The 15511-nt window shown below is 45.0% G+C and overlaps 1 long non-coding RNA gene and 1 pseudogene across 7 annotated transcripts; one reads left to right on the top strand and one right to left on the bottom strand.

Moving 5' to 3' along the window:
* Window positions 1–3382: 3382 nt before the first annotated feature.
* On the top strand, window positions 3383–5709 carry LOC123066575 (B3 domain-containing protein Os03g0620400-like; annotated as a pseudogene).
* Window positions 5710–6187: 478 nt separating this feature from the next.
* LOC123072425 (uncharacterized) lies at window positions 6188–10885 on the bottom strand. Of its 7 annotated transcripts, none has more exons than XR_006435140.1 (12): window positions 10393–10885; window positions 10164–10261; window positions 9782–9843; window positions 9592–9691; window positions 9395–9497; window positions 9211–9263; window positions 8111–8222; window positions 7558–7646; window positions 7331–7469; window positions 6973–7081; window positions 6584–6666; window positions 6188–6495 (listed from the first exon to the last, which is right to left on the bottom strand). It is a non-coding gene; the product is annotated as an uncharacterized lncRNA (long non-coding RNA). The 7 variants fall into 7 exon arrangements; XR_006435139.1 differs by lacking the exon at window positions 7331–7469 and adding an exon at window positions 8328–8404 and having other exon boundaries at window positions 7540–7646; window positions 10393–10883; XR_006435135.1 differs by lacking the exon at window positions 7331–7469 and having other exon boundaries at window positions 7540–7646; window positions 8111–8404.
* Between the last annotated feature and the right edge of the window lie 4626 nt (window positions 10886–15511).

Here is a 15511-nt window from a genome sequence, read left to right as displayed (position 1 = left end):
CCCCAGGGCGCCAGGTTCTTCCTGGGTCCGCCGGCACCAGTTTCGACCCGAGCCGGCGAAAAACGGAATTCTAGGGGTCGACTGAGCCGTTTTTTCGGCGCCGGCACGGCAAAAACGCTTGGGAAGGGCCTGTTGGGGGCGCGGCTGGAGATGCTCTAACCCTGCACCCAAAGCCGTCAATACATGTGCCGGCTTGTTACACACCCTTGAGACATGAAGAACTTCCGCATGGCTAAACTGAGTCTGAAGCTTAGACTTGATCTCTCTAAACACATTCCCCAACGCAGCCGGATCAAAAGTGTTAGATTCAACAGCTTGCTTAATAGTAAGGCTATCCGTTTCAAATTGCACTCTACCAATGCCCGACTGACGAGCCACATTGACAGCTTGGAGTAGAGCCACAGCCTCAGCGTGTGCAGCATCTGTGAGATAAAACGCCGATCCCGTCACAGCCAGCTGAATTTCACAAGTCCCAGTTTCTACATATCATCGCACATCCCAACCCCCATGTTTTGACCTGGCATCAAATGCACCGTCCACGTTAATTTTTGCAACATCCTGTGGTGCTGGTGGCTTCCACTGGCCGTGTGTTGGGACCTTTTCCTTCTCCTTTGGCACCAAGTGTTCCTGCCATTCCTGAACGTGGTGACGGATACATACTGTACTGGAACTCATCCGTTCTTTGCCTCCGTTCACCATGATTGCCTCTGTCGCGTTCCGTCCACCAGTGCCAGAGTAATGCGGCAGGCAAGCGCGCAGTTGACCATCACATGGGAATCTTATTAATACCTCGGGAATAAGAAGAGACTTCTCATAGTAACGCCAAGGGAACATGAGAAGTCAGCATGCAATTGACGCTTAGGGTGCCGCCTCCTTGATAAATAACTATACTTTTGGCCCGTGTTTGACCTTCCAGTCCCTAGACGCTCCTGCTCCTTCACTAAACAGGCTAAAACCGGGCTTTCATTTCCTTGACACATTCTGCTACTTCTAAGGCACTATGGATTTCGAGTTCTTTACGATCATGCTCTCAAATTCGCCAAAGAAGCTGGTACAAAATATCCTAGTTGCACAATCTCTCACAACTGTTTCGTCTTTCCTTTCTGTTTCTAAGCTTTGATTTTTTTTGTCATGAATCCGTTTGGTTGGTTCAACACCTCGCCCTTAATCCTTCTCGCAGAGGCTTCCCGACAAATTTGCCAAGATGCTCTATGGTCATGAGCCACGGAAAATGAAGCTCCGGGAGGCTGGGCGCCGGCGCCTCTTGTGGGACGTGGATGGAGTATTCGACGCTGACGGCCACATGTATTTGTGGAATGGGTGGAAGCAATTCGCCAAGGCTCATGACCTTCGGCTCGGGCACTTCCTTGTCTTTAGCTACGACGGCCACGATGTGCTCACCGTGAAGGTGTTCGACAGGAGCATGTGCCGCAGGGAATACCACGACTACGATACCAGTACGCGCTTCTTTCTCTTCCTCTCAGTGCGTGATTGTAGCTTGTAAGAATAAGTGAAAGAAGACTTCATTGTGTTTCGCCAGGCAACAGCAGCAGTGACAGTGGCAACATCTTGTACGGGAGCAGCGGCGACAGTGGCAATACCTTGGTAATTTTTTTCTGCCATGGTTCACTCTTTGCTTGAATTTTAGTCATGCGTATTCTCTTCTTCAATTCTGCAGTGTTTAGTTGCTCTCTGTCTCGCCATATTCATGACAGTTCTGTTTCCCCCTTTGACCATGTACCCAACTTTAGTTTGAGACATGGATCTTTTTGCCTCCTTTTCGTTGCATTCTTGATTATATGTTATTTTCAATTAGTTAAATGATTTTCAAATCATTTACCCAGTTTCCCACATGAAAAGACATTATTACTATGGCAAATTGGCATGTTTTCTCATCATGTACATGGTTCCATCTCTGGCACAGCAGGGAGAAGAGGGGGGATGGGCAGAGGAACACAACGTGGATCAGGTAACCGAGTTCTCTAGCTTTAATGTGTATATATGCGGTCAAAATCAATCTCTGATGCATAGCTTAGATGCTTTTTTTTTTGATAAACGGCCCTTTTATTAGGATTAATATAGTAAAAACTTTTACAAACACCCAATTAATATATTAGGAATCATATAGCAGTGCATATGTAGATGCCGCATCAACTTTTCATATATCCAGGGAGCACATATATAATTGCCAGTTGCATATCTGTCACTTGACACCCAACATACATGCTTCGAGTATACTGTCTATTGTTCAATTACTCTCTCCGTTCAATATTAATTCAAGTTCTAGGTGTGTTGCATGTCAAAGTTTCGTAAGTTTGACCAGGTCTACAGGAAAATGGGTTCAGACATACAAACTAAAGAGGGACACATGATCAAATCCCACCAAAAGGTCTTACGGCATCATACTGACCACAAATGGCATGAGCTCTGCTTTTGCATTTGGAAGAGGGCGTGATACTGGTCTTGAATAATTTCAGGGTATCAAATTAGTTGTGCAAACACCTTTGGAATAAAGCCACCTGATATAACATATGATTCATTTTACAGGGTGTATCCAAGATGAGTAATCCATGCGCTCCAGATGGAAGCCAGAAGGAAAGATCTTCGTCTGAGGAATTGTCAGGTTAAGTATCTTCTCAGATTAGTCAGTTACCCTGCAGCACATGTTTTCTTACTGTTGAAACAATTTTACAGCAGAAGACGGTCTATCTGCAGACAATTCTGTGGAGTCAGCTAATCTACGAACGCTTTCGAATAACTATGTCGTATCAATGCAATGCTATCTTACAAAAGCACAGAAGGTGAAAATAGATGTGCTTATAGAGAAAATTGAACCTAAGTTCACAGTGCTAGTTGTGCAGATGAAGAAGTCAAACATAGAACGGCATACCCTGGTATGTAAGTTTTATCATCTACATTTTGTATGAAAATGGCTCGCTGTCTGTATCAACACGTATTATCTTGTTGTGAATTGTGATACTATTTAAGTCTGTCAGTATTTTGGTTTTAACTCAAAATTCCGAACGATATGTTTGCAACGAAAAACACATGCGTAACTAAATCAACACTATCGTTGCCTTTTTGACAGTTTTAGATTCTTAACTCTTTACTACTTGAGCTATCAGATACAACAAGATTAACAGTATCATCATATTCTGTTCCTTTTCTCAATTAGATAATACAGAAGGATTATGCACTCGAGCACTTTCCATGTGAAGATACAACTGTCATGCTCCAACTGCCTGAGAAGAAAAAGGGTTGGAAATGCACATTCCGCATAAGGCCATCCGGCACGTCTGATGCAGGTCGGCGCATCCTCTATTTGCACAACTTTACCTGTGACAATCATCTTAGGGAGGGTGATATTTGCCTCTTCCAACCAATGACAAATGTTGAGCAGAGAAAATTCGTAGTAAGAGTTCATATCCTGAACAAAGCGTGCATTGATGGCACAACTCAGTCGCAAGCAGGGAAAGGATCAGATTCAGATAGGTGCCCAAAGGAAGGCTCATCTCATTATTATAAATCAGCCAATACACCTGCAGTATATCATACTTCTAAGGATTTTTCAGGTCAAGTTTGTTCTGAAGTCAAATCAGTTACCCACTTACCCATTGTTCTCTTACTCTAGAATTGTTTTTAATGCAGAAGAGAATCCATCTGCTTATGAGTCTGCACAGTTACATGATCCTCGGATGCCATCGAAGGATTATGTCTTAGCAGGAAAATGTGATCTTACAGCACAGGAGAAAAAGATACAAGCACTTGTAGGGAAAATTCGACCCAAAATCCCGGTGCTTGTTGCTCAGATGAAAAAGAGCAACTTAGAATCGGGTCGTGGTACTCTGGTACGTTAGTTTCACCAGCCATATTATGTTTCATGTACCTTGTAATTTTCTTCCCCTTTGCATTTTCTTCCTCTTTGCGGTTCACCAATGCGGACATCACTAAATTTTGGCGGACACGTCTGGATGTGTCCCCAGACAGGAATAGGGGTGGAGAACATCTAACTAGGGTCACCATATAAAAAGTGGACACTATGTTTTCAATAATTATTCAAATAATTTTACATAGCAAAATGGTCGGACCCTACTTTTTCTACTATTCGTCGGATATGGGCATGTGGCCCATGCTCTACTCTTCGTTGGAGTCTGCCTGTCCGTCGATGTCACTGGTGGAGTTGAGGTCGATGATTGAGCTGGACCAACTGGCCTCTTCATCATTGCGGCCTGGTGCAAACAAGGTGGAGCTGCGGACCCCGGTCTCAGTGTTTCATCAGGTTGGGACAGTTAGGAGCAATTTGCTGATTTGTTTTCATAAAATGAGAAGCTGCAGTCTCGGAGTTTCGTTAAACAATAATAACTGAATTGCTCATTGTCTGCAGCTATGTACATTTTATTGTCTTGATATTTGTTTAGGGAAGTCAGTGTTTTGTTTCTAACTCAAACGTGTGAAGCATATGATTGCAACAAAATGTTTAAATCAACATTATTAGTTGAAGCCATATGTATCAGAACAATTTAGCCTTTGTGATGGTGTTAACTTCTTAACTCCTTAGTGCTTAAGCTATCATAATTACATTATTTCTCTTTTTCAATTAGGGAATACCCAAGGATTATGCACTCAAATACTTTCCATGTGAAAGTACAAGTATCATACTGCAGCTGCCTAGTAAGAACAAGGCTTGGAAGTGCAGATTGCATATCAGGCCATCTGGCGTGTGTAATCCAGGCCGGCGCAGCCTCTATTGGCGTTCGTTTGCTGTTGATAACCATGTTAGGGAGGGTGATATCTGTCTCTTTCAACCGATGACAAATGACAAGCATAGCACATTCATAGTGATAGTCCATTTACTTCACAAAGCAAGTGTTGAAAGTTCCCCTGGTGGAAGAAGTGACGTTGGCTCAAACCAGGGAAGGACAAGTGCAAAGATGGTCTTAACAGCCAATGTTAATGAGGAACCAGCTACCGATGGTATGTCAGCATGGAAAAAATTCATAGTGTCAAATTTCAGTTGGCATACTTACTGTCTGATTATTTTGTAATCCTGGTCAGGTGAAGAGATCTCACCTTCTGGTCATGAAAATGATGGAGATTCTGACGATTCCGAGGGAGCTTCTGAGCCTCTTTTTGTGCCACCAGAGAGACCTCGTCTAACAGATGCGCAGGAGAAGAAAGTACGGAAGATAATCCATGCTATTAAATCGGAACTGCCCATCTACGTCACGGTTATGAACAATACCAGTGTTCGTCTCTGCAAGTCACCCTACCTCGTAAGTTCAAAATGAGGGCAATAGTATGTTTTTGTGTAGTGGCCTGTCAGTTTCTCCACTTCATCTGCCTCTTGGCCTAAAATTTTCTCTGGTATATATCTGCATCTGCGTCACTAACATCCTTCCTGCATATGCACATAAACAGACCTTGGGCAAGAAATACGTGTCAAGGTATCTTGAAAAACAGTACTTCACCGGGCGTCGCGGAAAGAAGAATGTGATGACTTTGGTGCTTCAGCGGGAGGGGAAGAATAGGAGGTGGCAAACAGAGCTGCGACTAGGAAGTCATCGCGCAACGATCGCTAAAGGATGGACGTCTTTCGCCCGTGACAACCATCTACAGGTGGATGACCTCTGCCTCTTCAAGCTGATGCGGAATGAAGAGACGCTGAAGATGATGGTCTACATCATTCGCCGTAAGAAGTGCTTAGCTTGAGGTATCGTTGGGCTCTTGCTACTCTGATTATCTAGTATCTGTAAGTGAACAACTAAGTGATTTATTTCCAAATGAGTCCGAAAAGAATGAACTTTGTTTATTTTCTATCGTCAGAGGTCATCTCAGTGACTCTGTCAGCGCTTTGTTATATGTTGCTGCATGGTCAATTTTGAACAACTTGTTAATGTGTTGCTGGGGTACGAGGACATATGTTTTTTGCATTTTTATGGGTGTTCGGGTGCAACGATAAATGAGGTTTGATTCTTTCAGGAATTGAGAATGTACAGAAATACAAATGCATTGCCAATCCTTTTTATAACAACTAGATGACTCGTTGCGCCAATGGCGCAAAGGCCAAGAGGAAGCCAAGTATTGTGAGAATATTAGACACCCAAGTCGAAAACCAAATGTGGCCAACACTCCCTCATCCTTTGCTTGGAAGACGCATTTTCTCACCGGATCTAACACAAATACATGATGCTTCAAGAACAAATTTCAGAGCAAATATAAAGCTCACGGGATCTAACATAGATACATGATTCTTCAAGAGCAAATTTCAGAGCAAATATAAAGCATAGAAAGATTTAAGTTGTACTATTGAGACCATACCACCATATCTTCATTTAGTTTCTTTGGAAATCTAAAGGTCTAAGAGGATGGTACATGTGAGAAGCTGTGAATCCAAAACAAAAAACTAAACTAACTTCCAAACAAACATTTCAAGTTTGGAAGCCACAAAGAAGCAGCTCAGATCTCTCGTTGTAGTGCAGGTACATGTCCTTAATCCTGCATCCACAGCCCATAATTTTTCAACACCTAAATCCACGAAATCCAACCGAAGGAAATCATGGCAGAAACATGCACCGTAGCTTACATCTCCGAGAAAGACTTCTTGGCATTCTTGTGCAGGTCGGACATAGCAATCGCTTGAGCCCATATTTCAGTCTTCTTTAATCTCTAACAAATAACAAAATCTTAAGCTTAAGCATCCACACAAACAGAAAATGCAAAACAAATCTCACACAAAACTGTCCCAAGTCAGATACAGGGGAAACCAAGGTGAGATGATCATGTTTCTTATAGGAAACAATAACCATAGGTAAATACATACATTATTGTCCTGTTAGAAGGTACTTAGTTGTACTTCAAGTGGTACTGGGACATGAAACTAAGCCATTGAAATTTTTGAAACAGAATAGATGATAACACCGGTGTAGGCCATGAACAAAAATACAAAGAAGAACATAATCAAGCATAACCCACCTCGACTGAAGCAATGGTTGATCAACAGCAGGAACCTGAACCTCGTGATGCTAGACCATATATCTATGGTTACCCTTTTTATTTCTCCTGCCTAACCTGAAGTAGTTATCTGGACAAAATAGGGAGGCACACTTCAACAAATCAGTTCTTAGTAATTATAGAATGCCCTGTATTAAAGGAAGTAAAATCAAGCATGTATGTGCTCTAACTTTCATAACTGCATGTAAACTCAGCAACTAACCATTTGTTGATAGCTTAGGTAAATTACAGGCATTAATCATGCAGCCTGAAGGGTGCATCAAGACTTATCTGAAGTTTGATACAATGTGCTTTCTATGTGAAAGTTGTTCCTTCTAACCTGAATAATTTGTTTGGGGGGATTTCCTTAAAATTTTCCCAAAGGAATATAAAACATTTAGTTTGGCCACCAGGGTTTATATGTTCGACGATGTACAACAACATCTTCCTTGCTTTCCCCGACATTGCCACATGCCACCCTTCAAGATGACAGTAGAGGGATGATTCTTCAACTGAAGATGAAGAAATGAAGGAAAAGCAAAAGTTTACCCGAGACATTCGACATACACCATTCATGTATGGAGCCTGGAGGGACCCTCTTCTCCACTTCTCTCGACTCACTACTGGCATTGTTGACTCGCACCTTGCATCCGAGCCTAGATATATGGAAGAGCGGAAATGAGCTTGTATACTGGTAAATGGCAGTTGACACCACACATATCGGCCGACCACATGAAACAGCTAGAACAGACTGGCCGGCCATAGCGAATAGGGTAAATAGAATAATGTACATATTGTAAAAGACACCACCAGCATGGATTCTAAGCAATGGATTGGAAGATCTCAGGAAACACAATGTTCCTGGTCTGAGAATTAGTAGTACCATCTTCATTTTCAATCAGGATTTTCAAAGCCTTTTTTGAGGTCACACGCGACACTGCTACATAAAGCTGGCCATGCGTGAACACAAGTGCATTAAAGTATAGACCAACACTGCATAACACAATGTTCAGTACGTTCAGACAACAACTTCTGTCCAAAGGAAGTGGTGAGTGTAACCAAATAATCAGTTTCAGTAGGCTTTCATAAACCTCTCCCCATATGTAATAATAACACTAACCTTAGGTACATAATTGTCGTGAGCTAGATCTTCAGTTGAGGTATATCTTCAGTGACAATAATACAGACACAACGTGCAGGAAAATCCATGAAGCAACAGAAGAATTACCCAACTGTTTTTACCATAAACATAAAAGGAATCATGGCATTAGTAAGCAAAGGGAAATTAGTGCGTTGCCTAATAAACAGCAAAATAATGTAGCAAACCAAAAAGGGACCTGCCACCAATTGGTAAAAGTTTCTCCGCCTAATTTTGAAAAACGTATGCAACAGATTTGTAGCTATCCCAAGATGCCTAAAACATATGCAACAGATACGTAAGCTATCCCAAGATGAAAGACAACAAAAAATGGCAGAAATACCTGCTTGTTGAACAATAAAAGCACATTTATACCATACTTTATGTGTGGCACATATAATCACCACATAACACAACAACTACTATTAATGCAATTAACAAGCACCAACCATTGGTTCTTTCTAACCAGATCAAGTTAATTGCATGTGAGAATAGCACATCAGTTCTGAAAGTAGGATCTTCTGTGTAAAGAGAAAACACTAAATGAACTAAGGATTCATAAATTGATTGAAGAGAAATAACATTAAAAGAAGCAAGAACTTGTCAATTGATTGAAGGAAAGGCAATCAACTGAAATATAGCAGACATACGAATAAAATGCATTTTGTAGCCTAAATTACAGATATTAATATGCCATCTCCCCAAGAACTATCTGAAGAGGGACAAATAAGCACACCCCTGCTAATATATAATTTAGAAGGTGTAAGTATTATGAAATAATTAATTCCAGTAGGCCTTCATAAACCTCTCCCCACCAAACCGTCCCTCTGTGTACGGAGTAACTGCCACTTAATACGTGTGCCAACCATGGCTGTAGGCACAATATTCATAATGAGCAGCTACAACTACTACTTGATGCACACATTTCGCCCAAAGCACTAACCCGAACATGTACTGCCGAAAACAGGGGACACACATGTTTGCCCAATCAGCAAACAGAAAGCAAATCACCAGGGTAAACATAAGCAAACAAGAACATGCTGCAAGAAGCAATCAAGCGTGGAAATGAGAGCACATCTAACCTTGCTGGCTAACGACACGGACTTGCTGGCTAACAACACAGACGACGAACAACCTGAACAGGAAGGGAAACAAGCAAACAAGAACCTTTCAGCTCACAGGCATTTGATTAGAGATTAGCAAGAAAGACCATATCTCAACAACAACAACAACAACAAAAGAAAGAACAACAATTAGCAAACCCACTTGGCTAAGCAGTGTATCGTAAATAGCCATGAGGCCACTCTGGCCGACGGCAGCGTAGACCTTCCCATCCAGGTCGAACTGTGGGTTCTGCAGATCAGCGAAACTGCAAGCAAGGAGAATTATCAACACACAAGAAGTGACGATAACCAGAGGCAATGACCGTCAGTAAACTGCTGTGAGAAAAAACTCTTTGCAACCTGCTGTTGATGAGCTTTCGGTACATGAGCCTCTACCTCCCGACGCCGACGGCGCCGGAGGTGACCAGAATCACCTCATACCCCTAGAAATTAAGCTCACCTGAAACAGTTACACATATTTACTGATTAGCAACTGTTAGAATGATTTTTTACAGGGTTAGAAAGCTCCTTGGTCAGAAAATTCAGTTACCTGCTCGCAGAGGGCTCCATGGCCAGTCGACCATTCTACCCGCTGACAACAGCGGTGCTGACCTGGATGCACGAGAAAGTGATTAGATGAATGCGGTGAACAGAACACCGATTTTCTTAGCGAATAAGCAAATTATTTACTTGATTTTTTCTACTTTGCAAGACAACCAAAATTGGCTAACAAGTTGTAAACTAACTTTAGAAATCTCTTGCTGCCTAAACATATGAAGTAATTCCTCCTCTCCTCTTCACCTCCATTTTTTCACTCAGGCACATGTTTGTCAAGAAACCAAAAGGAATCTAACCTAAGGCAGAAAATAGCTTGCAGCCACACAAGCATTTTATCGAGCAGGTCAAGAGCATGGGAAAAAGAAGAGGCTCACCTAGGAACAAACACAGTGAGCAAACGAAGAGCACCCAGATCCTTGCCCAAATCACAAGCAGAAATTACCCTCTTCACAGGGTGGATCACATCACGACCCTGCATCAAGAAGAGAAAGAGAAGTGAGACCAGGAGAGGTGGATGGAATCAGCCACAGCCAAAATTAAGCCCTCCCGGAGACCAGAGCCGCTACATGGCCACCGGGATGCCGGATGCGCTCCCAAGTCGACCTGCGCCATGGTCATCGTCGCGCCATCCATCTCGATCTGTGAAACGCCACCGTGGCGGCAAGAAACCAACGGGAACGGGAGAGCGGCTAGCAAGAGCCCCACCCCTCTCGCCCGTGCGCCTCCCCTCGCTGCACCGCTTGCTGCCGCCCAACCCCCCACCGGCCACGGCGAAGATGGTCCCACCGCCGGGCATGCGCTGGTGCCGGGTCGCCGGCCGCAGCTCCACCTTGCGCCCGGCCCCGTCCGGACGCCGCCACAAAGACGGCTCGGCTCGTCACCACCACACGCTCCCGCGCCAGATGCAGGATGTCGCACGGGTGGCCATTGAGCGCCGTAGCTAGGCGTCGTCCGAGAGGTAGAGGAAGAGGCATAGAGGAGGCCGGCGGTGAGGCATGAGAGGAGGCGGCGGTGGATGGGGAATCAAAGAGGATGGAGAGGGGAGTGAAGCGGGGAACGTGCACTCATGACCCACCCACCCCGGTACCGAGAACGTGGGGAGAGGAGGACCATCTTTCCTGCAAAGAAATGTCTCTACGACTCTCCCTCGCCCAGAACGAGCCACCCATTACACTTACATGTGGGACCAAAAGAGCAGAGGGACACCGAAACAGCTAGGTAGATGAAGAGCGAGTAGAAAAGCAGAATTGCATCCCACGTGACCCATCCCACGCCGGGTCGCACGGTCCCTGGCAGGCAACACAAGCAAGCGCACACCTCCCAGACACCCAAAACGCTGCCATACGGGACCACCCCGAAGCAGGGGCCACCAACACAGCTGGGTATAGACACGGCGGGTAAAAAAGCAGCGACGCACCATCCACCCACCCAAGTCGCGTCGCCTGGTCAGCAGGCACGCGATCCCTAGCCTATCGCTTTGCACGGAAGGAACCAACCAACCAACAACTGGCCACCCAAAAGACCGACAGTTGGGCCCATCATGGCTGAAACAGATGAGCCGCAGCCGGGTCTAGGCCAGGACGGTAAAAAATATTCATCCCACCCCGCACCCTGCCACCCACGTTCACCGCTAGCGCACGCGCGCGACAGCCGCAGTAGAAGCTGAATTGCTGGCCCCGCGCACAAGAGTGGCCCAGCCGTCATTCGGTCTAACTCAAGCAATCAAGGTACAGAAAAACGGACGTCAGGATGTTTGACAGCAAGATTAAAAGGACCAAACAGGTACAGTGCAGGGTAGAATGTGCGCACCGGATTCATCCGAGTCCGCAATGGCGCTAGAATAGCGGGTACTCTAGGAGGCTTTATATGTTAGATTATGATCATTGTGAGCTACTTATTAATATTAGGGGGTTCTAGAATCTAAAGAGCCATAAAGTATTTTGCGAAAATATTTTTATCTATTATATTATTAAATCAAGAGGCAATCCAACCAACACATTATTCTACATAAAGAGAATTATTTAATCCATTAAATTTTTTTAACCATCAAAATCAACAACTTAGATTCATGGTAGTACTGATTTTTTTTTAACGGAACATGGTAGTACCTATTTGGATAGGCAAAGACACACAAAAGGACTGCTATCTATGATTGATCTCTATCCCATAATTCATACTCGAATCATCATCACCCAATCACCCATTCGTCTCGCAATCAAGTGAACAAGCGACTAGGTTTCATCTGCCTCCCACCGGTCTACCTCGTCTCCGGTGGCCATAGGACCTTGGAGGCGTGGTGGATACCAGCCTTGCCAGCGGAAGGTTCCTACTTTGATTTAATGTGTTTTTTTGAGTTAGATTAGGGTTTGTCTCTTGGTCAAGAAGACGTGGCGGTGACAACTTCCTATGGAATGAATAAGGTTCTCCCCGTCGATCCCTGTCCAGAATCTGATAATTTAGTCTGTAGTCTGTGTGGTTGAAACGTGGTGGCTTGTTTGTCTTTTCTTTAAATAGTATAATTGAGATGCAATCAGAGACATTATAATCAGGACCTTCGACATGATTAACGGACCAGATAACTTTGTCTATGTGGTCGTACATGGTGGCTTGTTTATCTTATGTTTACATAATATAATTGAGATGCAATCCGAACCATTATAATCTGGACCCACGACATGATTATTGGATCAAATAACTTAGTCTATGTGGTCGAATGTGGTTGCTTATTTCTCTTATTTCTCTTATGTTTTATCCATTAATTTTCATTTAACCGAAATCAACAACTTAGATTTCCGAAAAAAAAAGTCATATAAATATGTATGTTTTTCTGAAACGACTGGTTTGGATGGTGGTCCAACTTAGATTTATGAAAAAAGTCATATAAATAATGTACAACAGGCACCTCTCCCACCTCTCATCATCCTCCTTCCACCGCCGCTGGAGGGCTTCACTAGGAGAAGCCCATCCGGAGCCGGGGGAGTTCACCCGATTCTTGTATGGGCATGGCACTCATCTAACGGCTCGGACTCGCTTGCGGCCAGGAGCATGCATCAGCGGGGTGATGCGGTTCGGTGGTGCTGGAGGATTAGTCGTCCTGGAGATCTATCGTCGCTCTGTCTGGGAAGCTCTAGCGCCAGTTTTGGCTCCCTTGTGGTGGCGGTACCTATGGCCACAATTGCGGGGTGGTAGTGCGGGACAAAGGAATTGGGCAGCGCAACACGGTGGCACGGACGATACAGTGGTCAGGATGGGCTACCTTGCTCAGTTTTCCATGGAGACGGCTGCTTACTCGTAACTAGGAATGTGTTGCCCCCGCCCAACCCTCAAGTGACCCTTGTAGCAAGAAGCTATATTTCTGAAGTGACCGCAAGGTTTATCAAACCAACAAAAGCTTAGCTAGTAACACAAGCAATGATCAGCACCTACACACACACATACAAGACTTCTTCAGGACTACTGATATTGTCAGTCCCACTAGCTTGCTAGTTATTACTCCTATAAAGGATGTTGAAGTACCTACCTCTCGAGAGCCTTCGCGCCATGTGTTTTCGTGCTAGCGTGCTGTGGGAACCTCCATGGGACTCTCTGGGCCATTTGATCTGGCCGAACGGCGCGCACTAGGGCCGCTCGAGTGGGGGTTCATGATGGGTAGGCCATGAGCGCGCCCGGAGCCACGGTTGTGTGGTGTTTTTCGGCATGCTCTCGTCCGAGGTTCCGCGCACTGTCTTGTGCGAGACGGGCAGGGTTGACCCGTCTGTTGGTGTGTTTGCCCCATGTTGGGCTGGTCCGGTAGCGACAGGTAAGTCATGCACCGCGCCACGTGCACCGGCTCACGCAAGCCAGAGCAGCTTGAGTCGCTCGTCGGCATCTAGCTCCCGCGCCAAGCTAGTTATATCATGATAGGTAGGCCATGCGTGGAGCTAGAGTCTTATGTCCGCCTAGTTTACTCACGGCAGCACCATGTCGCGCGTGGGACCAGCTTGTCAGCAAAACTGGTCCCGTGTCGGGCTGGTTCGCTTGTGCCGCCTGGTCCCACGCCACGTTCGCAGTGCAAGCTTGCGCGTGCGGCTAACCAGACAGGACCGTTGGCCTCGGGCCAGGCCGGTTAGCTCAGGGCAAAAGGGCCCTGCCTCGTGCTCGTGGTGCCAGCTCGCCCATGAGGCCAACCTGTTTATTTTGTTCGCCCCACAAAGGTGTGTATGGGTGCGCCGCGTGCTATTAGCCCTGTTGGTGTGAGTTGGAATTTATATATCTGTAAGAGGGCTGAAGTGTAAAATATACAAATAATGCAGATAGAGAATAGAGAGATGGATCGAGATGAGATCCAGAAAATTCTCCATCCATCGCCTCTGCCTCTCTCTCTCCGTTCTTCAACCTAGCTCACTCAAATCTGCATGATTTTCGTATGAGATTCAATATGGTATCAGAGCAGGTTCATTCCTGCGTGTTTCACCTGGAATTTTGAGAAGATTGGCTGCCGACGAGGTGCTGTGTCGCCGCACTCTGGAGCTTGCGGTCCTGCAGTCGTGTGTTGTGGTGTGGTCTCTCCGAATCCCCGTCTTCATCCCTGCTGCAGTCCGCCGTCCGGCCCGACCATAGGTCTGCAGCGCTGCTCCGGTTTGGTGAGTGGTTTGCGGCAAAGTCAATTTCATCCCCAAAGTACCATCGTTCTTCCTGGTACCTATCACGCCAGTAGCTAGTTCATCTCCAAGTTTGTTTTTTGGCTGATATTCTCCTGCGTGAGATCTCCATTACAAGCAGTGGAGAGGCCAAGTTAAATCAGGCTCGTGTACTACAACAAGTAGCACCTTGCATGGTGAGTCTTACAATTGTTGAGTGTGCTTGGGGTGTGCTTTTGCATTGGAAATGTTAGAACAATCTAAAGACAAGTCAGGGGATGCAAGTATAGAAAAAATGTATGAAATTTTTAGTAAATTGCTTGAGCAGCAGCAGCTTAAAGCAGTCCCAGAGACAGTTAAATATGCCCTGGAACCAAATCCAGTGAGGTTGTCAGGTCCTGGCAACTATGTCAGTTGGGCACGCCATGCTCAATTGATACTGAGTTCCCATGGCTATGAGTACCTGCTTGTTGATGATGAAGAAAAGTAGAAAAGTGGTGATACTCACACAAGACAGATCAATGATAGAGTTCTAGTATGGCTGTTGGGAAGCATGGATCCAATTGTGCGACAACAGGTCGAAATAATGTCATCCGTGTCTGAAGTGTGGACCGCCTTGGAGAACCAATTTGCTGGGAAATCAAACAAAATGCAGGCAACCCGCATTATGGAGGAATTAACTCATCTAAATCAGGGCACAAAGTCTGTAACAGAGTATGCTGGTGAATTGAAACGGTTGTACAGGGACCTGCACTACTATCATCCTTTTCAAGCAGTTGACAAGAGAGATCTAGCCATTCATCACAAATGGTTTGAGACGATTGTGGCCAAGCTGTTTCTAGATGGACTAAACCAGGAGCTTAACCTTTGGCGACAACTTATATTCTCTCAACCAGAATGGCCAAGTCTCGATGATATTATTTCCAGTGTGCTTGAGGAAGAAACTCGGTTGGCTCAACCTAAGGAGGAGGATCTGAAATGTGCAGATGACCGTGCGGCTTTATCTATGCAATACTGCCGTACTCCCAGGCCCTTTGGCAAGATAGACAAAAACAAGTTGCTTTGTGATCATTGTAAAAGAAAAGGACACACAAAGGATGGAT

The sequence above is a fragment of the Triticum aestivum genome, chromosome 3B (genome assembly GCF_018294505.1).
Source record: "Triticum aestivum cultivar Chinese Spring chromosome 3B, IWGSC CS RefSeq v2.1, whole genome shotgun sequence".
In the NCBI taxonomy this organism is placed as follows: Eukaryota; Viridiplantae; Streptophyta; class Magnoliopsida; order Poales; family Poaceae; genus Triticum; species Triticum aestivum.
Note: the sequence above shows the minus strand (reverse complement) of the source record. Positions and strands in the feature narration are given on the sequence as shown.